The 26723-nt window shown below is 45.1% G+C and overlaps 1 protein-coding gene across 1 annotated transcript in view; it reads left to right on the top strand.

Moving 5' to 3' along the window:
- Window positions 1-10245: 10245 nt before the first annotated feature.
- LOC144944675 (neurensin-1-like) overlaps window positions 10246-26723 on the top strand; it is a 286366-nt gene continuing 269888 nt past the window's right edge. Inside the window, exon 1 of the mRNA XM_078873038.1 lies at window positions 10246-10508. The gene's annotated coding sequence lies outside the window, so the exon portion shown is untranslated. The remainder of the gene's footprint in view (window positions 10509-26723) is intronic.

Raw genomic sequence — 26723 nt, 5'->3', positions numbered from 1 at the left:
ACGACACTGCTCGTGATGAAGGGCACGGAGAGTTTGCCAAGCAGGCTCATTGCTCGTGGTTGTGCCCCCGCGAGTTGTTGGCTGCAATCCAATGCCATGCTTTTTTGCTGCTCGGGCGATTATTAAATAAAGCATTCAGCGTGTTAATTTGTGTCGGCGTTTGAGATCCAGTGATATTGTTAACACGAATAGAGGCCCTTGTGTGGCTGCATCAGATCTGTTCAATTACCCACAATTACCATATTATCCCTTCCTTTGTATTCGCCACGGTTCATTGCTTCCTTATTCAGCGACCGGGATTTATTTAGACCACGAGGCAATGCCCTACTTTTACACGATCACGATCATTGTTGCACATAAGCAAATCCATGAGTTACTGATGTAAAAAAAAATATAAGGTTCAATTATTGCTCAGTTGTATTAACCTTTATAGCAGAGCGTTTGAACACGTCATGTGTTCATTGGCTTGAAAGTGGTGTTACGTTTTTTCGCACCATCAATTATACAATTATACCTTTACAGACGGTATAATATTTTTAAATACAGGATATAATCCCAATCTTTTTCTTGTAGCTTACGTAAGTACCGTACATGCCTCGTCTGGGTGTCCCAGATGGACTGGAACGGTTTTGAAGGTTTGAGAATGAACACGTCTATTTTTGCTTCATAATCAGTCGCTTCATTTTGGCAGTCAGTGACTTCACTCCCATACATTTTTTTAAACATCTCCAAAGTAATGACATCACCGGGAGTATTACGATGGAGCTCCTGGCCGTTACGTCACAAGTCTGTCCTCTCATGAGAGGGATTCTGCCACCGAGCAATGGCGAGCACACGCGACTTGCAATCCAGAGGCCGCCGTTTCGATCTCCCGGCACGGTCAGTGAAACATGAGGCAATATTCTTCTTGGTTCTTTCGGTAAAGTCACGTAGAAGGGAAGTAATAAAATAATAAAAATAAAACATAATAAAACAATTCTCACGACGACAGACCTGGTTTTCACCTGAGGATGGCTGCTTGCGTTGTGGCCGAAACGTCGTGAGAATTGTTTTATTATGTTTTATTTTTATTATTTTATTACTTCCCTTCTACGTGACTTTACCGAAAGAACCAAGAAGATGAATCCCTGCAGTCACGAAAGCTTTAAATCGAAATGAGGCAATATTCTTAAATCCCCTTGCTTCTGTCCACCCGACGGAATAAATGAATACCCCGTACACAGTTAGTCGATCAGCAGGCCGCGTGCGACGGGGTAAAGTGATGGGTGCTCCCACCTATTCTAAGACATCTGGCCAGTGTGGAATTAAAGGCCAAAATACCATCGAAAGGGCATCTCTAGCGCTCCCTCTTAGTGGAGGCCCTTCCACCAGCAGTGGTGGAAGGAAGACCTTTCTGGGCTCCACACTTATTATCTTATCTTACTCCTATTCGCTCCCTGTGGAACATAAGGTCGCAAATAGTCAACGCCATGCCAGACGGTCTATAGCAGCTTTCTCTATTTTCTCATTATCAAAGCTGAGAGCAGTGGTGGAAATGGGACGGAGCACCCCAGAGATGAGAGTGAAAATTTGAACCCGACCGAGTTCAGGAAGGAATCAATAATTCAGATTTTTTTTTTATTTGACTCGCAGATATACCCTTAGGCTAACAGAGAGACCCACAGACACGCTCAGATACCGACAGACGCGCACAAAGACCTACAGACGAGCACAGAGACCCACAGATACGCACAGAGACCGACACGCACACATAGATACCACGGACGTGCACAGAGACCCACAGAAACGCAGAGACCCACAGACACGCACAGAGACCCACAGACACGCACAGAGACCCACAGACACGCCAGAGACCTACACGCACACAGAGAGACCCACAGAAACGCGGAGACCCACAGACACGCACAGAGACCTACACGCACACAGAGACCCACAGACACACACAGAGACCTACACGCACACAGAGAGACCCACAGACACGCGGAGACCCACAGACACGCACAGAGACCCACATAAACGCAGAGACCCACAGACACGCACAGAGACCCACAGACACGCAGAGACCCACAGACACGCACAGAGACCCACAGACACGCAGAGACCCACAGACACGCACAGAGACCTACACGCACACAGAAAGACCCACAGACACGCGGAGACCCACACACGGAGCAAAGCTCCTTCTCCTCCCGTTCTCCTTCTAAGATATATTGTTGGTGGTCGGACATAATTGATGAGTTCCGCCAGTACAGTACGTACACATATATGCCAACGCACACCACGTAAAACCTGCACACACCAATATGTGCATTAACCCTGTCCCTCCTTGCCCAACCCCGAGTTTGTAAAAAAAAAATGCTAATTCAAAGCTCCTGACCGCAGATAGCTGTTCTAGAATGCAGGAGCTTCCCTGGGTCAGATACAGGGACAAAGGTCACCCGTTAAACCTTACCAGAATGTTGGGTCAATTGCTGTGAGCAAGCGCCTCTGACGCACGGCAAACGAGGGGGTGGGTGGCCAGCACCACGCCCGGCCGCCTTTGTCTCCCTAGTGGCGATGTTTACGCACAGCACCAGGTACTCATTTGAGGCTGGGTCGACTTAGGGGGAAGCCCAGGACCGATTCAAATAATCGTCACCGGTGTTTGGCCGTGAACGGGAATCGAACCCGGGTCGCCCGGGTTCGTAGTGCAGCGTGCTAACCGCTACACTGCACGCAGACACACACACACTCTCTCCACCACAGCACGTGCTGGCCACTACAATAAACATTCTAAAGCCACACCTGGCGCGCAACTCGAGCCCCCCGCCACCTCCACCTCAAAGGAGCACTGTAGCTGCGACCTAGCATGGGTAACTGCGGACAGCCGGTTGGAATGTGGTGGGGCACATTGGAAATGTACCTGCTACGTTACCGTTTGTTGTCCCCCCCCCCGCCCGTACATTCGATTATTACGACTGTCTACGTACGGTGCGAAAGAAGTTCAACATACATTACACACATGTACAGTGACCGTGAACCCCGACTCCCCACACACACCATTGCCCCATCCTCCGTGCCTACTTTAGCCCATCCATCGCAACAATGGTGGAGACATCGAACTGACGATGAGTGCTACAATATGCTCACTGTAATCAAAACTACTTATTTATATAAAATAATAAATGCTGGGATGTCCCAAGGTGCCATGGGTGATCCCATCCCTATCCGCACTGCCGATTTTCTTTTATGAGAGCTTTAATTGTGGATTAGACCCAACATCGCTGCATCGTTGGAGGAGTGACACCCTAATTACGACTCATACAAGCTGGCGACTAAACACCCCTATTGTACAATATTGTGTACTGCATTCATTCCCGATCGTGGTCCATATTCAAAGCCCCTGGGGTTTGAATATGTTGAAGCGCGCAGTGGTGCATCGTTGGGTCAACCAGAGGGCCAGCGTCTTGAATAACCACATGGCACCACGTTTTGTCCAAGTTCGCGTACAATGCTTTGCCAGGTCCAGGCGGAGCTGATTCCCTGCTCGAGTTCCATCTGTCTCGGGCCTGTGCGTAATCGCTCATCACGTGGAACCCCGCTCAGCGCATGCCTGTTGCCAACGATCCCTCGCGCCCATCAACCCCAGTGAATATGTTGTTGTGATGGATGCAATGCTGCATGTTATTGTTTTTTAAATGAATTGCAATTTGAAATGTAATTGCTGAAATGCTGCCGACATTATGCAATGGACACCATTGTATGGCCTAATTCAAGACAACGCACGTCTAATTGTCAGATCGTGTTTGCTTGCATGCTCACCACAAACACGTGTGGTCAATGGAGACGTGATTCCTTGCAGAAGGTTTCTATTTTGTGTTTGAACATCTTAACACCTCATGTTTTAATTGCCAGAAAGGGTAAAACCTATTCTTATTTTTTCAGCCTAATTCATACTTGGATTTTTGTTGTCGCATTGTCCGTGTTTTATTTGATGTCAGCGCCACCCCTCTGCTCACCACTGTGGCTCATCGACAATCGACTACTAAAGTCCCAAGGGGGACATTCTTCTTCATTTGCCTATGACCCACTTATAGATACGGTTTACATTGACTGAAATGCGTGGGTTTTGTTGTTGTTGTAATGTATAAATCTACACCGGCGACAACCCTCTCGTAAGGAAGGGGAAAAAAGCTAAATTGCCGTATCCAAAACACAACAATACACATTTGTCCCGTTGGTGATCCGACGCCTCGTGTCCAGAATTCGTTCATACCTCACGCATCGCCAGCGAAGAAGCCGTCGCGCCGAAACCCGAGGGCATTCGCATGAAGCTCCTCTCGCTGCATTCTTCACGACCATCCGTGCCACCATTTCAGGATGTTTGCAGGGGCTCTGCTAATTTGACTTCGTGGCAACCACGCTATTTGTCTAATTTGAGTCACTCATTTGTAAAGATCACGCAATTGCCTGTTGATGCTTTATCGCGCGCGAGGCGCAGACTGTTCTGCCTCATAAATCCGCCGGTGCAGTGGACAAATGGAGTCAATGATGTGGAGAATTCGTCAGGCAGAAGTAAACATAAATTTGATGTCTCCCGAGTTACGACTTTGACCTCTTGACATTTAATTGATGCACATTTAAGTATGTATGTTGAACTTCTCTCTCACCATACGTAGCCAACCGTGCTAATCGCAGGTGTACATACCGATGCCAAGTGCACACGTACGGGCTCCTGTCCTAGTGTCTCACACTGGAGCTGCACAGGTCACCGCTGTGATCTCCCGGCTCCACATTTGGAACAATGGCGCAGGTTTGTCAAGCCGTGTAAATGGGTACCACGCAGTCAATCGACAGGTCGTGTGCGGTGAGTTCAAGTGTGGCTACTTCCCCCTATTATCCAAGACATGTGGCCAGCGTGGACGATTAGACTAAAGAGTATGTATGTATTTCGATGTAAAGCTTTCGTGACTGCAGGGATTCATCTTCTTGGTTCTTTCGGTAAAGTCACGTAGAAGGGAAGTAATAAAATAATGAAAATAAAACATAATAAAATAATATAATATAATAATATAATAATATTATATAAAATAATATATAATAACATTTTATTTTATTATGTTTTATTTTTATTATTTTATTACTTCCCTTCTACGTGACTTTACCGAAAGAACCAAGAAGAAGAATGTATGTATGTATGTTGAACTTATTTTGACTCTATATTTGAAGCTTTCGTGACTGCAAGGATTCATATTCTTAGGTTTTTTCGGTAAAGTCACGTAGGTAACAAAAAATTAAAATTAATAAAAGTAAAATAAAAATAAAATAAAGTATTATAATAATATAATATAATATATTTTATTATTTTTACTCACCGTGCGTAACAAACCGCGCTAATCGGAGTACAACAAACGGAACACAAAAAGCTGTTCTAATGAAATTCGTTTTTAAATCTAGATCGTTGAAAAGTGCACATCTCCAGTGGCTTCCTAATATCGGAAGGAAGAGCGTTCCAGACGGCCACGAAGGCGCATCTGCAAGCGCCGCGCGATGATGCGGTGACCACGATCTTGTGCATCGCTCGACGTCCCTCGACTGGCGGCCCTTTCACCAGCAAAAACATCGCAGGGCTGCTCCTTTAGCTCTACACAACGAACATGCCGGATGGCCACCGGAGAGATGGAGCATTGGAATCGGTTCCTGTTCAAGGAGCTGGCATGGGTTGTTGCATCGTGGGACCGTGAGAGATTGCGATCTACCCAGCAGTGGATACACCATGGCTAATGATTTACATCACATAGTTGCGTTTTCAATAAATACAAATACACCATACACAGATTTTATAATGTATATGTATTTATTGATTTATTTCCCAGATACACGCTGCATTAGCACCTGTGAATCGCCCTAATTTGATGGTAAACTGTCGATTATTTATAACTTCACCTCCATTTGCATTGACATAGAGCCTTGTCTGAATACATAATGGTACAATAGTTACCCTATATCTGTTTCATGTTCCTGTAGCTTAATTATGTGAGTGTATTATGATCAGTGTAAAATTAATATATATACAATAATATATATTTTTTATATAAATAATATTAATTTTATATTGATGATGCTATATGTTTGATTATTTACGTGACACAGTTATCCGTTTGAGTTTATTGTCTTTGTTCCGATTTCTTGTTTTTTCATTACCATTACCTGGGTCTTCTTTTATTAAATTTGATGGCCCGGGTTCACGGATCCGAACGAGACCCTCCTGGTCTCTTGACTCGCCTCCTGGTTAAACAAAATCCACCCGATTTTGACCTCCCCACGCAGGTGGCCTTTTCAGCAGCAATAAAAAAAAATTCAGTTCCTCCCAGAGGTGGGACAAAGTCATTGTTATGCAAGTCCAAGTCGAGTCGCAAGTCATCAAATTCATGACTCGAGTCTGACTCGAGTCCAAGTCACATGACTCGAGTCCACATCTCATAGGTGGGACAAAGTCATTGTTATGCAAGTCCAAGTCGAGTCGCAAGTCATCAAATTCATGACTCGAGTCTGACTCGAGTCCAAGTCACATGACTCGAGTCCACACCTCTGGTTCCTCCCAGAGACAGAGATTAGTCTCTTCGCCATCATCATCATTACCGCGACGACCAGAATGTCGAAGTATTATCATCGCGGTCAGCGTTTCTACAGCATCGCCCATTCTCCATCAGCAGTGCAACCACCAATCGTGGCGTTAGAACTGCTTTGCCTTGAGTTTGTTGTCCTTCCCCCACACCTCCGATTAGCACGGTTGGCTACGTACGGTGTAAAAGAAGTTCAACGTACGTACATCGGTTGCCATGGAGAGGGAGCATTGGATGCTAAGAATCACTGGGTAGAAACTAGGAGCCGTCTGGATCATTGCAGACATGCACATCGTGCAGACTCTGTCGAGTGAATCAAACTTTGCTGAACCGTAGACGCAATTGGGAAGTCTAAATTGTGATGTAAATTGGAATCAGTGAGGTGAACAAGTGAGGTGAACATAAATGGAGAGATCCTCATAAAATTGCGATCGTGGCAACCTTTGCTCGCGCAAAGAGGAAAAATGACAGCAATTACAGAGGAGAGGGATTCTTCGTCTCCCCTGCCATAAAAAAACAGTGTTCCAATGTGCAAAAGTACTGCACTTTAGATGAATGTTTCCAGCGAACTTAAACATAACGCTAAAGGAAGATGCGCCCTTAACATATTTACCATGGACGTATAATTACAGCAAAGTGTTGTTGCCTCAACGCTCATTCGCAGATTAAGTATAATAAGCACGATATTCATTAAAAGGTGGGTTATTTTGCTTGAAGAGATCGTGGATGTTCTGGTAGCTCCACAATTGACATTCTAGAGGGAAAATAACTCCTGATATTATTTCTGCTGAATCACCGTCAGCAACACTGTGGCATGATTTACATGGTTTTATTACTTTTTAATTTTACCAGGTAAGGCCCACTGAGCTATATTGCTCTTTTTTAGAAGCGGCCTGGCCACAAATGATAGCTCAACGAAGTGGCTTACCATCACGTGGACATGTATAGCAGCCAAATGTTCTAAACGCGTGTTTCAAAATGTGGAGGGAAAGCCTGGAGAACCCCGAGGAAAATTCACGCGACCACGGGGAGAACACGCGCACTCCAAATATACAGGAGTCAGGGTCAGGATCGAACCCACGACTTTCTGCGGACCAGGTGACGTAGATAACATCTCGCCACCGTGGCTTATTACACGCACATTTAACAGGTGACTATGTCATGTAGAGCTGCCCAAACGTTCTTCGGAAAATACAGTGATAACAATATATTGAATTACGTTTCCCGTTTGGAGTTTACATTTTGGATAATAAAAGTACATGCATACGCAAACCATTACTTTATACCGCATAACGTTGCCAAATTTGGCTCGCTGCCGACTAAAGGCACAGGCGCATACATGAAAAGGTTAGGTATTTGAACATCCATAAAGCGTGCACAACTATGTGACTGAATACAGCCGCTTTAAACGTGGGGAAATCATTCGTTGTGCTTGAGAAGCGAACGTATGGGAGACAAATCATACATTGCTGTGTTGAATTGATGGATTTGTAAACACACAGACAAAGTGTGTTAACAGACTGTTGGGGCAAGTGCTGCCAGCGAGCACCGATGAAGGCCAGCACACCACACGAGGGGGTGGGTGCCCAGGAGCCACTCCCGGCCGCCTTTGTCTCCCTGTCGCACCAGGTACTCATTTAGGCTGAGTGGACTTATGGGACGTCCAGGAACCGATTCAGATAATCGTCACTGATGTTGGCCCTGAGTTGTGAGCGAACCCAGGTAACCCGGTTTCTTAGCGCAGCGTGATCACTATTTCACTGCCTTTCCCCAGACACACAGTTACACTGTGGTCTAACGACTGCATTGATCTGGGTGTGGTCGGTTACTTGGTCAGGGCGGATATCTGACTGTCGGAGCTGCGATTTTGTACCGTGTTGTATCGAAATATGAAGCAGAAATTTGGTACAATTCGGTCAAGTTCGTAATTATAACAAGAATAATCCTGAAAGGTACCTATTGTCGAATTGGGCCATAAAATATCATCATGGTCTGTAGATGGAATGGTTTAATTGTCTGGGTTCGGTGAACCTAAAGTTTAATTGCTTTAAACCTTGTGCTAAACACTTAACATGACATGATCCCCATGACCAGTGAAGCAAGTAATTCGATTCCCGTTTATTCTCACTCTAAAGTCGGTATACATTGTATAAAAAACGATGTGTGTGTGTGCATTAGTATATACTGCACATTGATATCTTAATAGGCATGGATGTTAACGTTGATTTAGAATATGAAAAAAAACATACACGCAAATACAGCACAGCTACTCGCATTTCGACAGGAATATTCCATTGACACGAGGATATAATGTCGTCGTCAAAATTACACAAACAAGGAAATCAGAGCGTGAAATATCCACGATTTCGCCGCAATGGGCTTTACTCCAGCGGTCCCCAACAACAACAACCTGCCGAGCTGTCGACCTGAGCGCTGTTTATTTGTACCGGGGCTGGACACTTGACCCACACCACCTGAGCTCGACTCCCGGCCCCGGCTAACATCAACCGCGAATGATATCTGCACTTGCTCTGAACTCACCTCGCATCGCCTCCGCCCTTGCTCCATCAACCCCTTCACTGACCAGGGGTGGTGAAGTATGGCCGTGGAATAGAATCCCCCGTGACCAAGGCGGTATGAGGGGGGGTGGGGGGGGGCTTCGTCCAGCAGTGGATTGACAAGAGGCACGCTTTCAATGATCATTATAGAAGATGCATATCTCAACACTACACGAACGCGTGCCAACGTGCTGCTTTGTTGTATATAGCTTGTAAAGCTATGAACATGCGTTATGTAACAACGTGTGTCCGATGATTGATTCATCAAGGGCTTCATTTGTCGTGGAAGGTCTTCCAGAGACCCCCCCCCCCTCAGTCTGAAGCACCACCTCGCCCGTCTCCCCCTAAGTAGCGAGAACATTTTCCGGAGCTCAGCCCCCCCCCCACCACCCCCGCCACCACTACCCCCACCACGCTCAGCACAGCCCCGGCTGAAAATCAAACCGTGAAATTCATCCGCAAATTCCGAATGAGTGAGCGGAGTATGACTGTCACGCTGCCACGCCGCTGCGGTGATAACGAGCAAGGAAGGCACGTTGGTAGGGGGGGCAGTGTCCGTCTTCGCAGGGAGCACGGGGCAGGTGCGTCTCAAGGTGTGGCCGCGTTGACAATGACTACACCCCCGCCCAACACGTGCCCGTTGCTCGCTGCCACGAGATAAGTTGTTTTTCTCTTCTTCCTGGGGCCGTGAGCGATTGGCGCGGCTCGACGGTGTTCGCGGGATGGAGGAGGCAGGGACGGATGGATGGAGGGAAACAAGGAGTGGGGGGGGGGAGAAGGAGGAGGAGGGGAGTCCGGCATGCAGCGCGCTGCACATGAAGACAAAAGAAACCGGTGACTGCTCTTAACAACGCGACTACTGCCGTAGCTTGCCCGTGGCCGCCGCACTTGTCTGTGAGTCACGCGCACGCTGCTGCTGCTGCTCCCGCTGGAGATTGGGGACGTCGCTCCCCGCCGGCTCGCCAGGCGCGAATCCAATTAGAATCGCCTAACTCGTTCTCTTCCCCCCCCCCCAACAAGCGCCACGCTAATTAACGGTGTTCGTCTTCTTCTGCCGCCGCCGTTGCCGCCGCTGTCGAAAGTCGACTTTGCCGACAAAAGTGTCGGCCCCCTCCGATTGTTTACTCCCGTGGAGGGGCGTGCGTCCAATGAGATGTCGCGGAGTCTGCTGATACGAGGGACAAAGAGGCGGACGGGACGTCCCCTTTTGTTCCGAACAATGCGCCGCGTCGGAGTTTGGATTATACCGCGGGTCCTTTTCGTGGGCTCCCTCCATCCGCGGGATGATTGCTCCCTTCCGCGTGCGCACAACGGCGGACAGACCGGAGGGAACGCACGAGCGAAGGTAAAACGAGATCGCCAATATCCATCTGCATCGGAAGATTGTGTCGGGGGTCGGGGAGGGGGCGCGCGGCGGCGGTGCTGGTGATGTCCATTGTTCCTGCGCGGATTGGCGCGACCGGCACCGCGCATAGGAATGCGAAACAGCCGAGGGATCTGATCTGCCGGCGCTGCGCTTTTGTTGCGCTTAACAAGTCGCGACTCGGGGCGATGCGAACGATGCCCCCAAATGTCGTCAACGCACACGACCCGATGGCGAATTAATCGGCGTCTTGTTTCCGTCGCAAGTTTACGCGAAGAGGCTGCCCGCTTTGTCTCTGCGTTTCGAAATAAGGTCGGCCAACTGATGAAGCTTGCGAGGGTGTGTGTGTGTGCACTGCGCATGTTTTGTGTTTCGTGACCGGCGTTTAGACATACCGTGCTATCGGTATCAAAAGCATGCTTTGTGTGTAATCGATGTGTGTTCATTAGCATGATGATCGCCTTTGACAGTTCATGGGGGCGGTTTGTCCATCAGAATGTGTCGTGTGCGTTTATTTGATTGAAAATGTGGCGGTGGCGATGCCAGTGTCTGTGCAATACGCACCAGCGATCCTTGTGCATTGTTCCAGACAAAGGGCAGCAACTTACACTCGGCACAGGCATGTCTTTGTTTGCAAATTGGCCAAATGATATTTCTATTGGAAAAGATGCCGAGTTCGTGAGCGCGTGTCAGCCTTTTTAATAATTTAGTGCTGGTGTGCAAATTCAAACGAATGTTACCAGAGTTAAACGGGCAGTACTTGGTGTATATATCTTGTTCATAAAGCACCCGCTATGTATTATTAGTCTTGCATGAAAATCAATACAGTTTATAGGTTGCAGTATATATACATTTGATTAATTCCGATAGATAATGCTATTTATTATTTAAAACAGGTGTTTATAATATACAACAATGCTGATTCAAGAGGAAATTAGCATGTTTGACAGTTTGTCGCTGTTCTCAGACTCGCCAAAGGGAAAAGCACAAATACGTGGCTTTATCATTCCCATTCGCATGAACGCAAGACATAGACTGACTACAGTATATTTGAGGATGGTATCCGACAGTATCGGTATTTATTAATCCTTGGAGGACTTCACTGCACCTTGCGCCGTGGAATAATTTGATATGCAACATCGTAATATTTTTTTTATATACACAAATCAATTATTGCTAGAGTGCTGTACTATTTAGAGGATTTTAATGCAGTGGCATTAAGGTGGGACGAACGCGACAAGGCGGATATTGGCTCTCAGAGCAATGCCTGGATGGAGCAAGCTGTTGCTTCTTAGACAATGCTGTATTCCCGGCAATGCCACCACATCCTTTCATTGCCCCGATGTATAAATGAGAAGTTTCTCGATTGGACGCAATTGTAAAATGTTGTCCACCTGTTGTGCAGGTTATGGATCGTTAGGGTGACATTAAACCCAATAAATCAACTGAGAGTTACTGCATTTTGCTGAGCGAAAGCCCCAGGAGCGCAGTTTTCATCTCTTCTCAGACGGAGCTGGTTTTACATGCAATGTAAATAGGTTTCCATCAATACAGGGGAAAATGAATGCACAACATTTACAATTATTTAACAAAAAAAGCACTTCAGTCGTGTGCAAGATAGCAATGTAATTTAATGGAAATCCACATCAATTACAAAAGTGTTAAATATCGTCAGGACACATTTGATACGATAACTCTTTAAACATAAAAATGTATTAATTTACTAAAATGTAGCAAAAAATACTTAGAGAGAATATCAACAAATATTCAAGTATTTTTTTTTTTATATTTAAAATAACGACTATGGCTTGTGTCCAAACTATTTATTAAACTAAACTGGCTTGTATCTGCCACATAGACTCACGTTAGCGATACGGACTCACGTTAGCGACTCGCTGCGCAAAGTGTGCGTGTGTTATAAATCACGAGCATTATTACCATCGCCATTCTGCTGCTGTATTCCAAGTCCCGTGGCGGATGCGATATGGCCAAGGCCCTTGGCACGATCGTTTCTGATGCCATTTGCGCAGGATCCACGGTTTAATTTCTAAGGCTGCTTGTGTCATTCCTGCAGCAGGGCGACACCAAATCTTGTAAAATATGACATCACATACGCAGTTGTAGTCACAAATATAGATTTTTGTGTTTTATGTTGCAATTTACATTTTTGAAGGGACCATAGTGTGCATCTATAATTTTAGTTGTTAACGTGGCGCTTGCATTCTTTATTGTCTCTCTTGCCAAGGGAACATCGTGCCACAACAGGCATTGTATTGGTTAAAGAGCAAAAATGTACCTCGCAATTTTACGCTTTGAATTCTATCCACGCCTTGGTGCAGTCACGTGGTGTTATCGAATAGTTCAGTCTCCTTTGATTTGGGTGTCAACTGTCCCATGAAAGCATTCGCAAGTCCTGGCTATTGCGGGCCGAGGTCATTACCAATATCCAACGTAAAAACAACAAAAAATCACCGACAATTGCGCTGCGTGACTGGAGGCAAAACTTAGCTTCACTCAATCTCATGGCTTCCTTTCAGGAGGGTCCTGCCAAGTTTTTGGAGTAGGAAAGGCGATGCTTGCTATATAATATATATTACATTTTAGAAATGTTCGGGTATTTTTCTACAATTTGGACCGTTATTAACCAGTAAACTCAAGCGAATCAGATGATAAGTCTTAGATGACTTCTATATGCTCACAGAGACGACGCAGCTCATAACACATTAAACTGAACGGTATATATATACATACCAAATGTGTATTAAATAAAGAATATAAAAATAATATTGGGGTATGTTAGATGCAAGTAGATTTTAAAATAAAAACACGTTTTAAAAGTATGCTTCCAATTACATATAAATCATAACAGTGACAGTATAATGTTCTTTTAATTGTTTCACAGACAATGCCTAGAAATACTGTAGTGATCTGTGCATGTTGTGACATTGGTGTTAACGATTAAGATAATTGAATACCCCACAATCAGAATAATAATTGTAATCCGATAATAATGCTGGTGTTTAGATGGCTCCCATAACATAAACTCAGTGCAGTTTTTTAAAGCGTTTTTACAATCGTTATTTCCACTCTACAATTACGGTTGTGATGTTACCTTTGTGGAATCCACAATGTATATTTCAATAGGCTCTTACACAGAATTGAGGCTCTCTCACATTGAAATAATCAGAGGCGGATTGATTATGCAAGTGTGTGCCTGCAGTCAAAGTTCAAGTCCGATTCAGGTTCAAATGATTCCTGATCTTGGACGCTGCTGCGAGCACAAGAGACCCAGAGGAGCACGTCTGATATCTACAACCCACTCTACTATCTTGCTACTTTACAGAATTAGACACATTTCTACAGGACCAGGGTTTCGCCCATTCGAACCTCTCTGATACAATAGCCAATGTGTCTAGCATCGTTCTATTGGGCATGTAGAACTACTTATTAAAAAAAAAATGTTTTGTTTCTAAATACAACCATGAACTATTCTATGGTTTTGATTTAAAGCTTTCGTGACTGCAGGGATTCATATTCTTCGTGCTTTCGATAAAGTCACGTAGAAGGGAAATAATTAAATAATAAAAATATATTGCTTGTGTTGCAGTCGAAACGTCGTGATAATTTTATTGTTTTATATTTGTATTCTTTTATTGTTTCCCTTCTACGTGACTTTACCGAAAGAACCAATAATATTCCATGGTTGTTTCGGTAAAGTCACGTAGATAGAAAAAAATTATAACAATGAAATAATACAAATTGAAATGAAAATAAAATGGTATAAAAAAGAACGAAAAATATCACGACGTTTCGATCGCAACACAAGCAATCGTCATCAGAAGAAAAAAAGTAAACCACGAACTACCTGTGGTTTCACTGTAGCCTGACGATCCAGTCTCTGCTCAGTATCATCTTCATCGTTAGCCACGATCTACGCACTGCTGGATGACAACCACCCCAATACATCGCCATCCATTAGAGCTGCCGTGATGCAACGACTGATCTAGCTTGTGCTCACGTGCTATTCTTTGGTTCTTTCGGTAAAGTCACGTAGGTATACAATAAAAATATAGCGCGACGTTTCGGGCGCAACACAAGCGTCCTTCATCAGGTGGTCTAGTTTTGGCTCAACAGCTGACTTGATCGCTCACTTTCACGGGGGATGTCTTTTGGGGCAGTCTACCTCTCTTGGCCGCCACTATCGTTTTGTCCATCATCGCTTTGTTGAAAAATGTAAACATATTCCAGTCGCATCGTTTTACCTTTACTAAGAATTGTTTTTTCCCGTATGTATGACTGCACATTTAATATTTTGAAAGCGTCAAACCTGCAGTGAAAAGCCCACGTGACACCTACACACAGTGCTGTCTGACCTGCACACCTTAAAACGTGGACATGTTACACGAGGAAAAGCCTTGACCAGAGTGTTGTCATATTCTTGGTTCTTTCGGTAAAGTCACGTAGAAGGGAAATAATAAAATAATAAAAATATAAAACAATAAAGTTCTCACGACGTTTCGACTGAAAGAACAAAGAATATGAATCTATGCAGTCACGAAAGCTTTAAATCAAAATTCAGAGTGTCGTACAATTTCACAACTCTACTATATCCTACAACAATTTTGGGGATTTATTTATAACTGCCCTTTGCGTTTAGTTTGTTGTCCTTCCTCCGCACTTCCCCATGAGCACGGTTGGCTATGTACGGTGCGAAAGAAATTCAACGTACATACGTAGAGTGGGTGTCTCGTAAAACTTGTACTACCGTTCGTCCATAAGCCCAGACCAGATATTGAAACGTCGTGATTTTATTCTTTTTTATTCATTTTAATTTTCACTTTTTACCTACGTGACTTTACCGAAATAACTAAGAGTATGAATCCTTGCAGTCACGAAAGCTTCAAATCTAGAACAGATATTGCACTTGTTGGTACCAACTAACGTGGCATAACGTGAGCGGTTTCAGTGTATTTACGTGGCCAATTACAGTGAATTATGCTGTAGCCATGTGAAATGCGTGGCTTCTAAAACAATATGCTCGTATCAGCTGTATAAATAAATCGGTAAGGCGAAAGTATCGCGCTACCTTAGGTGGAACCGGTTTCTGCTCCTGTCCACAGACTCCGCACGCATTCATGGTTGTCCTGCTGGACAGCTCTCCGCGGTGCTTACGGGTTGTGCTGACGGTTCGCTCTAGCACGTGGAGCGTCTGACATTGGGCCGAACAATCCGCAGTGAACCCCGATAGCAGATCGGGGCAGCTAGCTGAGAACAATCACCGTGTGCTTGATCGTAAACGTCAGCAACACCGACATCCCAATGTTGATCTTTCGATGCCCATCTAAGGAAAGGAACTCCCCCCCCCCACCTTTAATCTGCTTGTCTCATTGTGGCGTACTCTTAGGTTTTTTCGGTAAAGGCACGTAGGTAAAAAATTAAAATAAAAAAACAAATGAAAATAACTAGATTAAATCATGACGTTTCGGAGGCAACACAAGTCTCCGTCTTCAGGTGGGACCGTCACAGTCACTTGATACAGTAAATGTGTCTGTGACGGTCCCACCTGAAGACGGAAACTTGTGTTGCCTCCAAAACGTCGTGATTTAATTGAATTATTTTCATTTATTGTTATTTTATTTCTATTAGTATTTTTTACCTACGTGACTTTACCGAAAAAACCTAAGAGTATGAATCCTTGCAGTCACGAAAGCTTCAAATCTAGAATCATTGTGGCGTTTTGAACTTAAAATTGTGTTCGGTCTTAATATGCCCTGGTATATAGACCCACACCGTTATGATGTATGTATTAATGTTAAAACGTTTTCGCACCGTACGTAGCCAACCGTGCCCATCGGAAGTGCAGGGAAGGACAACAAACAAAACGAGTAACTCAATAAAGTCGCCGAACGCGTAATGCTAGGTGCGTTAAGAGGCCCATTTGCCGAGACATTGGATGCACAGTTGTTACTTTGTGTTCTCTCTGTGGGAGTATTCCCCACTTTGATGGGTGGCTCCGTGCTTGTCACGATTTTGTCATGGATAACCCTATCATGTGAATTAGCATATATCAATATGAATCGTCATATAAATCAACCTTTCACAGCAGTAGGCTTTACTAAAACACGAGTCCTCGTTTGAATAACATCTGGCAGCAGTTATTTAACAAGCTTGACTCTGCTGGTGAAACAAATGGTGTCAACATCGCTCCATAAGTTGCCTGGTTGACCAAGTGCTGTGGGAAAGCATTGGTCTGGAAGGCCCATAGGCTGATGGACTGAAATTTTGCATGAAAAGTTAAACCTCCTGCCTGTTATTTATTTATTGTCAATGATGCTCGTCTAGAGAGCATGACGTGTAACACACAGGCGTTATAGCATGCTGTATGACACATGTTCTTGCCAATGCAGACTGCCTTTATCGTACAACTAATCAACTACTTTGACTCTTGCTGATCTCATATGTATGTATATTGAACTTTATTCGCACTATACGTAGCCAACCATCCTAATCGGAAGTCCGGGGAAAGGACAACAAATTAAACACAAAAAGCAGTTATAAAGAAATTAGTTTTCAATCTAGATGATTTAAAAGTGCTTAGCTCCAGTGGGTTCGGAATCTCGGAAGGAAGAGCGTTCCAGACGGCCGCAGAAGCGCATCTGAACGCACGCAATGCAGTGACCGTCTTTGTTCGATGGATAGCCAAAAGCCGCTGCGACGATGACCCGAGTTCATTTGCCAACATAACACTCCGCATTAACTAGTAGTCGATATTAGTCATTTTAATGACCCATGTGGGCTACAAGACATGTCAGCCCACGAGATGTACACTTCTGTGACCTGCGTCGATGCTGGCGAGATTCTCACTGCCCCTCGCCTGGTATCCTGGAGGGCATGGGTTCGATCCCGACAATAACGCCTGCTGTATATTTGGAGTTTGCATGTCTCTTTCCTCGTGGTCGCGTGGATTTTTCTCTGGCTCCTCCGGTTTTTCCCCTCCACGTTTAGAGACACGCGTTTAGAGTATTCGGCTGCCATACATTTCCACGTGATGATAAGCCACTTCGTTGAGCTATCATTTATGATAGCCAGGTCACTTCTGAAATAGAGCTATATAGGTGAGTGGGCCTTACCTGGCAACATAAATAAAATGTTTAATAATTTAATAGACTGTCTTCACAGATAGGAAGTGTTCCCAGTCTAAAGTGCATCTGTCTTCTTCATCTTTCACTTTCGCTGCGCAGTAGCAGCAGCATGAGCTAATTATAGCCTCCTGGGTCATTTGAGGTGACCGCGGTGAGGTGTCATCTCGGAGTGATCTGTCAATGCCCCTTAAAATTGAATTGCGCTTTATTTTTTTTACTAAATCCTGAGAGGTGCGTATACTGTATAGTACACATCAGAGGGAAACCGTACATCGCTGTATTACACTACCGACGGTGATTATAACTAGAGGTGTCGTACAAGATGGATAATACAAACGAGACGAATTAGAGAAAACAGGATTTGAGTCTAATGAACTTTGGGCCTGAAATCATGACAATCCATCGAATCCCTTAGGAATTGGATATAACGCGATGAATGTATTAAGGAGAAAAATTTGTATAACGCGGATGAAAATTGGATATAACGCGATTGAGTGAACGGGACTACTTCGCGCGAGTTGGAATAAGTGTTCATACAGCTGCCCCGGCGTAGCATCACACAAGGCAGTGGGATGCTGCTGGATGCTTCGAGACGTTACCCACGCGCCTCGGTCTTTGTTCAGCCTGCGTACGCATCTCAAGTTGTTATCGCAGACTATGCTTTACCCCTACATGATATATTATTTATTATAACGCGATTTTTCCACAACACGGTGTTATTCAGGAATGCAGCAACTACTGCATTATGGGTATACAGACTATTAATATAATTACTATTCACAAACATCGAGTGTGTGTGATGGTCAGGCATCTCACAGAGTCTAACTATATCACCCCAACAATTCAAGAACCCACCCCCCCCCCGAAAAAAAACAAAGTCATCCATTAAAATTACAATACACAAACAAAACTGTGGAACTACATACAGAGGCAAGGCAATTGAATGTGTTTCCCATTAAGACCAGTATTGATGAAGGACAAATTGCACACTGGCTCATGAGCCTCTCTATTTAAACATGATTTACTGTCACTGTTGCAAGTCATGACCCTGGCTCTCAAATGCTGGCCAAAAAACAACGAGGACTGGTTGAATGTAATGTTTATACACAAGGCAGATACAGTACGATGTTTAGGACCCACTGGGGAGGTGGGGTGGTGTTCAATGATTTGAGCAGTCCAGAATTTTGGACTGGAGCCTGTCGCTTCTTTCTAAAATTGTTTTCTTTTTTTAAGAGGTAAGGCCCACTGAGCTATGTAGCTCTTTTTCAGAAGCGACCTGGCCACAAATGATAGCCCAACGGAGTGGCTTGCCGTGTGGACATTTCTAGCAGCCAAATACTCTAAACACACGTTTATGAACGTAGAGGGAGAAACCAGAGGACTCGGAGAAAAATTCCACGCGACCACGTGTAGAACACTCAAACTCCAAATCTACAGGCATCCTGTTCCGCTCGAACCCACGACCTCCTGTATACCAGGCGAGGTAGTTAACATCTCGCCACCGCGGGTAAAGGTGCAGCCCTGAAATTGCCTGCCTACACCACTGCTGCCGGAAACGTCTCCACTAAACGGATCTCCCGAGAGGCCCTCCAGAGGTCCGTTTAGGGAGACCCTCTAGAGGAGGGTACATTGCCGTATGCTTTGCCAGACCTCTTGAGAAGTAGTGGGAGTCAGCCCGCACTTGATCCAAACCCCAACACGACCCTCCCAATTGGCTAAGCGCAGATGTTGAATTAATTCTTTTTTTTAAGAGACTCACAGAAACAATGCTACGCGCGTGCGTGCATGCGCGCGTTGCGTGTGGAAGCGAATTCTCCCAGCGTGAGGCAATACGCGGCGGCGAGATGCGAACCACGTGGCTGGAGCGGCCGTGTCTGCAAGCGCTTTGAGCGGGCAGGAAGCGACCCATTAGCCCCGGGGTACTTGCGCAAGTCCAAACTACTGACCCAAGCCCGCCTCCTGAGCTCGGGCATGTGATGAATATGAGCAACTGCCCACAAACATCCGTTCATAAATCTGTTATTTGGTCTCTTAATGAAATCCTGTATCCGCGCTTGTGCGGTTCAGTGTGGTTTAAAGGCAACAACAGCCTACAGCAGCATGCGTGAGACTAACAGTTACAACGTGAGATGTGTTTGCTGCGGTCTGTTCAAAAAGATACTGGTGCCCGTTTAGGTCATATATACATAAAGGAGCAACCCTGCAATTGCTTGCTGACACCACTGCTACTGACAGTGCCTCCACAAGAAGGACCCCTACAGAGCCCCCTCTAGAGGTATCAATCATTACGAAAGAATTATAATTCGACTGCAGTGTGGAACGGTTGTGGTTGCATTGGTTGGCAAGATATTCCTGATATGCTGTACACTACACGTTTACTTATACTGGTAGGAACCTCCTGGTTACACCAGCCCACAGGGGATTATTGTGTCCGTCCGTCGTGCAGGGAGGGGCTGAGTGGGGAGGGAGGGGCTAGGTGGGGAGGGGAGGATGGGGAGGGGCTGGGTGGGGAGTGGAGGGGCTGGGTGGAGAGGGTGGGGAGGGGTGCGGCTGGGTGGGGAGGGGCTGGTCACCCCGTGGTGCTGTTAAATAACTCAACGTTTAACCTACTCACGCCGGCTTGTGCCCGCCCTCTCAGTCGGGCATATTTGCGGAATACACCACGCCGCCGTTGACCCTGGCCATTGACCGAGCAACCCAACGTTCCTACCAGCTCCCTCCGCAGGACAATGTGTTTTTTGGCATGAGGAGCTAGAGTGATCCTTCAACTACACGTCATGTGAGCATTGGCAACAATGATAGCTGAGATGCTCGTTGACACCTGGCACTCTCAAGACTCCATACAAGGAACGTCTCTAATAGATCGCCGATATATCGATTAAATTCGTACGATCAAATCTTCACACTACCAACATGTGTGGGTGTTGTTGTAGTAGTAGTAGTGTGGGGAGCGGGCGTGTAGAGTTTAGCGCGCTGCGGTATGAACCTGACGACCCGAGTTCGATTCCCGCTCAAGTCAAACACCAGTGACGATTATCTGAACCGGTTCTGGGCCTCCTCAAGGTCGGCTCAGCCTCAAATGAGTAGCAGGTGCGGTGTGTAAACATCGCCACTAGGGATACAAAGGCGGTCGGGCGGGGTGCTGGCCACTCACCCCCTCTTTTGCCATGCCGGCCTTCATAGGTGCTCGCTATTAGCATTTGCCCCAACAGTCTGTTCAGGCTATACGGGGGATCTTTGTCTTTGTTTTTGTTGTCTTAGTAGTAGTGCAGCGGTTAGCGTGTTGCTCTGAACCCAGTGATCCAAGTACAATTTCCACTCGCAGCCAATACCAGTGACGATTACCTGAAACAGTCCTGGGCCTCCCCTAGGTCGACTCGGCCTCAAATGAGTACCTGGTGTGGTGTGTAAAAACATCAGCACTGGGGAGACAAAGGCGGTCGGGCGTGGTGCTGGCCACCCAACGCCTCGTGTGCCGTGCCGGCCTTAATAGGTGCTCGCTAACAGCGCTTGCCCCAACAGTATGTTAAGGCTACATCAATCTTTGCTCAAACTGAAATGCTTCTTTACAAATGTGTAATAAGGGACTCGATCCTGGTTCTGTCTCCGTCGTCCTTTATTCGGGTTCTTACACTTCTCCCGCACGGCCCTCGCTCAGAGCTCTCCCCTTGGCAGCTCCATAGCTGCTCTCGCTCCCGTAGCCTCCACACCTCTGCAGCTCCGCTGCAGATCCCCTGTGCAGTCCTCCGGCTGCCCTCACTGCAGCTCCACCGCTGCCCTCACTGCAGCTCCACCGCTGCCCGTCGTCCCTCCGTGCTTGGTCACCGCTGGCCGACGGTGCCAAGTCTTACCCTCCGTGTATGTGGCGATCTCGCCACTCCTCGACCTCCGCCCTGCGTGACCTCACTCTAACTCTGTCTCCCACACTCCCCCGTCTCTTCCGGTATCTCTCCCTTAAGACCTCACCCCTCTCTCTCACGTGACCTAACTCCTCCCCCCATGACGTCACATCCGCAAAGCCGTTTACGCCCACATTACACATGGTTGAAACCATTTGTGAACACATTGTAAAATATATATTTTAAATTTAACGTCAAATCGAGAGAGTGGCGAAGAGTAGAGAGTAACTGCAAATCCACGAAAGCCAATGTATGTGCAGTGCCACAGATAAATTATTAATTGCATTATTGATATACCCAAATTTACTCAATAAGTACTCTTCTGCTAATCCAGGGTTCTGTCCGAAACCAAGGGTGTTCGTTGAGGCTGTAAGCTCGCGGATTAGACGGAATATTCTCAAAGTAGAACTGTTCGCGTGTGGGTCATACGGTACAATATGTGCTGTGGGTGGATGCCTAATTTGTGTGTGTATGTGTTCTCGATATCGAGTGCATCTGTCAAAGGTAAACAATTACCTGCTGATGTTGCGTTGGCAATGGTGCATACAACAAAACAAACCTCAACACAGTCGTCAATATTTATGATTATGATAGAAAAAATAACACGGATTTTGAAAAAATGCAAATTAAGTAATAGGCGACGTTTCGGACAATGACCCTTCACAGGACGTTATGCAAACCTATTTTTACGCTCAAGATACGAGCATTGAATAATATGCGTGAGAAAATGATATGCATTAGATCTACCAGTGTTACATACAGGGTTACAGAGAGGATAACAACCTGTGCAAATGGGAAACGTTATAAACGAGACTAAAAATAATGGATTCTCGAGTCAAATTGCAACCGAGAACCTTGACAATTCATCGACTTGCTGGGGGAGGTAAATTGCTACATTCCTAATGTTTACACTGACAGAAAGAAATGATGCTGGCCACACCATGTGTTGCTTGCAGCATTATAATCATGAGCACATTACTCTGGCTACGGCCGTGGCTGTTTATCGATTGTGAATTACTGGAGTTGATCGACAGGTCGAGCGCGACGACGGCAAAATGTGAGCATGAGCAATTGGGTAATTAATATTGTTGAATTTGAAAAATGCAAGTTATTGCAGCATTTATTTTCTTTTGTGAGTCGGTTGTTTCATGTTACCTGATTTTTCTTTTCATTATTATTATTGGGCAGTTTAAGCTGTAGAAAGCGAAGCTCTTGATAACTTTTAGTCTGTATTTGTTAATGAAATTCTACCAAATATCCCTCGAGTTTTTCAAATAAACCAATTACAATGAGTCGTCCATATTCTTATTTTTAAATAACCTCGCAATGATTTCCAATAAGTGGATTATGTTTTTATTAGTTCATAAATGCTCTCATAATGAACATGATATGAATACAACACCGTGGTTAAGATGCCACATTCACACGGCGAGATTTAATTTCATACACACGTAATCAATGCAGCGCACTTTGCCAATTTGGATTTATTAACGATCTATGGACAATAATTTCCCGAGGCTAATTAACGACGCGTTTTACTTTTCCAAGCTTCTTCTAGTGGGCGGATGGCTTAGACTAACGGGACTTAGCCCCATGAAACACTCTCTTGCGTTTTTGTGCGTTAATTAAAACACGTAAATTTATTGCCAACCTATTTCATTTATGGCAGCGTTCGTGCCGGGTCTTCCAAGTCTCCACCCCACGCACAGCAAACACTGCCTTGCCAGCTGCCTGTGCAGGGGTGGTGGGGGGAGGGCTATGCAGGAGGGGGGGGGTTGCAGGGGGGCTATGCAGGAGGGGGGGGCTATGCAAGGGGGCTAACGAGGGTTAGTATATCCGCGAGCGAGCACCACAAAACCCTGTGGATTTAAATCTGTGATCCCCAAATGGGATTTTAAAAAAAACGACTCCATAAATTGCACAAACTTTATTCTCAATCTGCACACAACAAGCACTGCAAGTACAATGAATTACTGTTGTAGGTTAACAGGGTTTGTTACATTTTTTAATGCAAATAAGATTTAATCTTCCGAGTAGGCCATACAGATTAACGGTTCCCAAGAGCAATTGTTTAAATAAAAACAAAGTCTCTCTCCATGGACCACTTTCCACTTTTCCAAGTCTCATCAGTTAGCCATCAATCTGTTGTCATTCCGTTGGGTATTTGTTGTTGTTGTTGCTGCTGTATTCGAGCTTGCCTCTGCCTTGGCACCTTGGGTCCCATCAAACCACCAAAGAGTTTGATTTCTATATTTGGGGGGGAGGCGGGGGGGTAGCTTTGTCACTGACATCAGGAATCGCGGGTGCATACAATTAATTATGTTTGTATCTTCATTGTAAACTGAAAATAAATTAATAACGTGACCACGGGGAGAACACGCAAACTCCAAATATACAGGCGTCAGGGTCGGGGTCGAACCCACGACCTCCTGTATACCAGGCGAGTTAGTTAACATCTCGCCATGGCGGCACCTCCAAGATATATGGAAACAGCTTGAGGAGTCCTCGAGCCAACAGTGGGCAGATGATTAATATAACTACATATTAATGTTTTGCAATAATATATTTTGATGGCGAGTTTTATTTACCCAGGGGCTATAGTTGCTACTCTGAAGTTGTGCACATTTGAATCCACGGGTACACGTGTATAATTCACAAGCCGCTTTGCCTTCATCAACGACCTTCCTGCAAGGCTGACAATTTATTTCCATTCCTTCACTTTTTCCACACCTGTGTGAGTAATTGGATCATTACACCATCGACTCTCCCAGACCATATATTGCAAGCCCATTAAATGCCATCAATGGGTAATTACAACCAAATTAACGAGCCACGAACGGTGTTGTCGACTCTGAACTCTCTGGCGAACGCGTGGAGCCTTTGCTGCTGTCTTGTTGCACATATTATTAAACCTTCATTATATAGATTGCATCTGGTCTACGTGCAGTGCTTTGCCAGTATATTTTGGAGCACGTTATTAAAGCCTTGGTGCGCCGAAATAGATTGCATCTCGAGAATGCGCGGTACTTTCTTGTGCATGTTTCCACACTTGAAATCCCAACTCGCTGTGCATAGATTGTATCCGGTAAATTTGCCTGCTGCCTGTGTTTTTTTTTCGTTGCGCACATTCAATCCCTTGTAGACCTAGATAGATTGCATCTGGAGAAATGCTTGGCACAGAAAACTAAGACTCGAGCACTGTGTTTAAAGCCTCACTATATGCAGCAGCTCACAAAAAACAGAATACAGCAGAGCAGAACTCCAGTAATAATTCCCTCCAGAGTAATTCTCCAGAGCTCCCTCTAGTAGTGGAGGCAGAGGCGTGAGCAGGGAATTTGCAGGGCTGCACCTTAGCCGTACACGACATTGCATGTGTGTAGGCATTGGTAAATAATTGCTATCTTGCATAATCTGTCGTAATTGTTACATGCGCTGGGTTGCCTCAAGGAAAGTTTCACAGAAATGTACGTACCTTGGTAGGGCTCTAGTAATACTGCCTTGCCACCGTCCACAACTGCTGTGGAGGAGGTTAACAACGCTTACCCCAAACTGAACAAACTCCACCAGGGATCTTTAAAAAGCTATTGTTCAGGGCAATGGAGTTTTTTTTTACTAAACTATTAAGCAATTTTTATTTGGCAGGTAAGGCCCACTGGGTTATATATCTCTTTTTTCTAGAAGCGAAATGGCCAAAAAGTATTGCCTAACGAAGTGGCTTAGCCAAATGCTCTAAACGCATGTTTTCTAAGTGTGGAAGGATAAACCGGAGGACCCGGAGAAAAATCCACGCGACCACGGAGAGAGAGAGAGATGTAACTCCAAATATACAACAGGCGTCAGCGTCAGGATCGAACACACGACCTCCTGTATACCAGGCGAGGTAGTTAACATCTCGCCACAGTAGCAGCTGTGGGCCAGGAGATGAAGGCGCAGATATAGTTCTGTGTAGTTATACTCCGTCACATTATGGTAATTAACTTAGTAAAATTTGCCTGTTGTTGTGTATGCAGAATACAAAAAATAACATCCGTGTATGTTCGCAGGCAGGGCTGCTGTTTGTTTATTGTCGCAGACTACAGCATTTGATTCCCGGGGCAGACGAGAGACAGAAGGGAGTAGTTGATTACTTCTACAAATGTGTGTTCAATCACAGTCCGATAAAATGTTTTTTTTTGTGTTCCTGTTTGGGAGCAGCGCTTTACAAATAATTTGACTAAGTGGAGAAAATACCGTACAGTGTATAGCTGAAAGGCATTCATATATTCCAGTGCCATAAATGGGCTGTCTGCATCGGAGCATGGCTAACCCATCTAAAGTTGTACTTTCTTTGGCTGTGTCCGTGCAAGTTCAGATTCAGTTTGAATCGCACGTCAGCTTCTTTGCTCTGTAACTTTGCTCAGCATAATGACGCGTATCTTGTACTTCAGAGTTCTAATGGAATTCACAGAACGGGGCCTTCCTTCGTTTGTCAAAATCATGCCATTTACTTTGCGAGAGATTACTGTCTTTTACATCTCGAAACTTGATAATAGGTTTTTTACCCTTCTATCTGGCAACAAAACTGACGCCTTTTTTTACAAGGAGTCATGTTTGCATAGACCACAATACCTGCAGCCATAATGCAAACAAAAAAAACATAACTCTGATAATATATGCACTGTCCTTGAAGTTGATTGGTCCACACCCGAGACAGCTTTCCTTAAAGCCTAGTCTCACATGGACAGTGCATATATTATCAGAGTTATGTTTTTTGTTTGCATTATGGCTGCCGGTATTGTGGTCTATGCAAACATGACTCCTTGTAAAAAAAGGTGTCAGTTTTGTTGCCAGATAGAAGGGTAGAAAAACAATTATCATATTTTTTATTGGCAAATGAGGTTCCAATGATCTCGAAACTTGTTGGCCAACGGTGATTGCTCCATTGTTACAATTAAGCGTAAATAAGGAATTGCAAACAAGACTTTGGCGTGCACCACAAACAATAACGCAGGTCGGTCTGATTCAACCGTGAAAAGAAGATGTAACTCTACATACCAGGGATTCTTATTGTGCAGATACTTACCCTTCGCGTTTTGGGCTGTCAGAGAAGGGGTTTGAAGTCTTCCTGGTTCTTTCGGTAAAGAACACCTGAGGACGGCTGCTTGCGTTGTGGCTGA

The sequence above is a fragment of the Lampetra fluviatilis genome, chromosome 2 (genome assembly GCF_964198595.1).
Source record: "Lampetra fluviatilis chromosome 2, kcLamFluv1.1, whole genome shotgun sequence".
NCBI lineage: Eukaryota > Metazoa > Chordata > Hyperoartia > Petromyzontiformes > Petromyzontidae > Lampetra > Lampetra fluviatilis.
The sequence above is the reverse complement of the archived record's forward strand: the minus strand, read 5'-3'. Positions and strand labels throughout refer to the sequence as shown.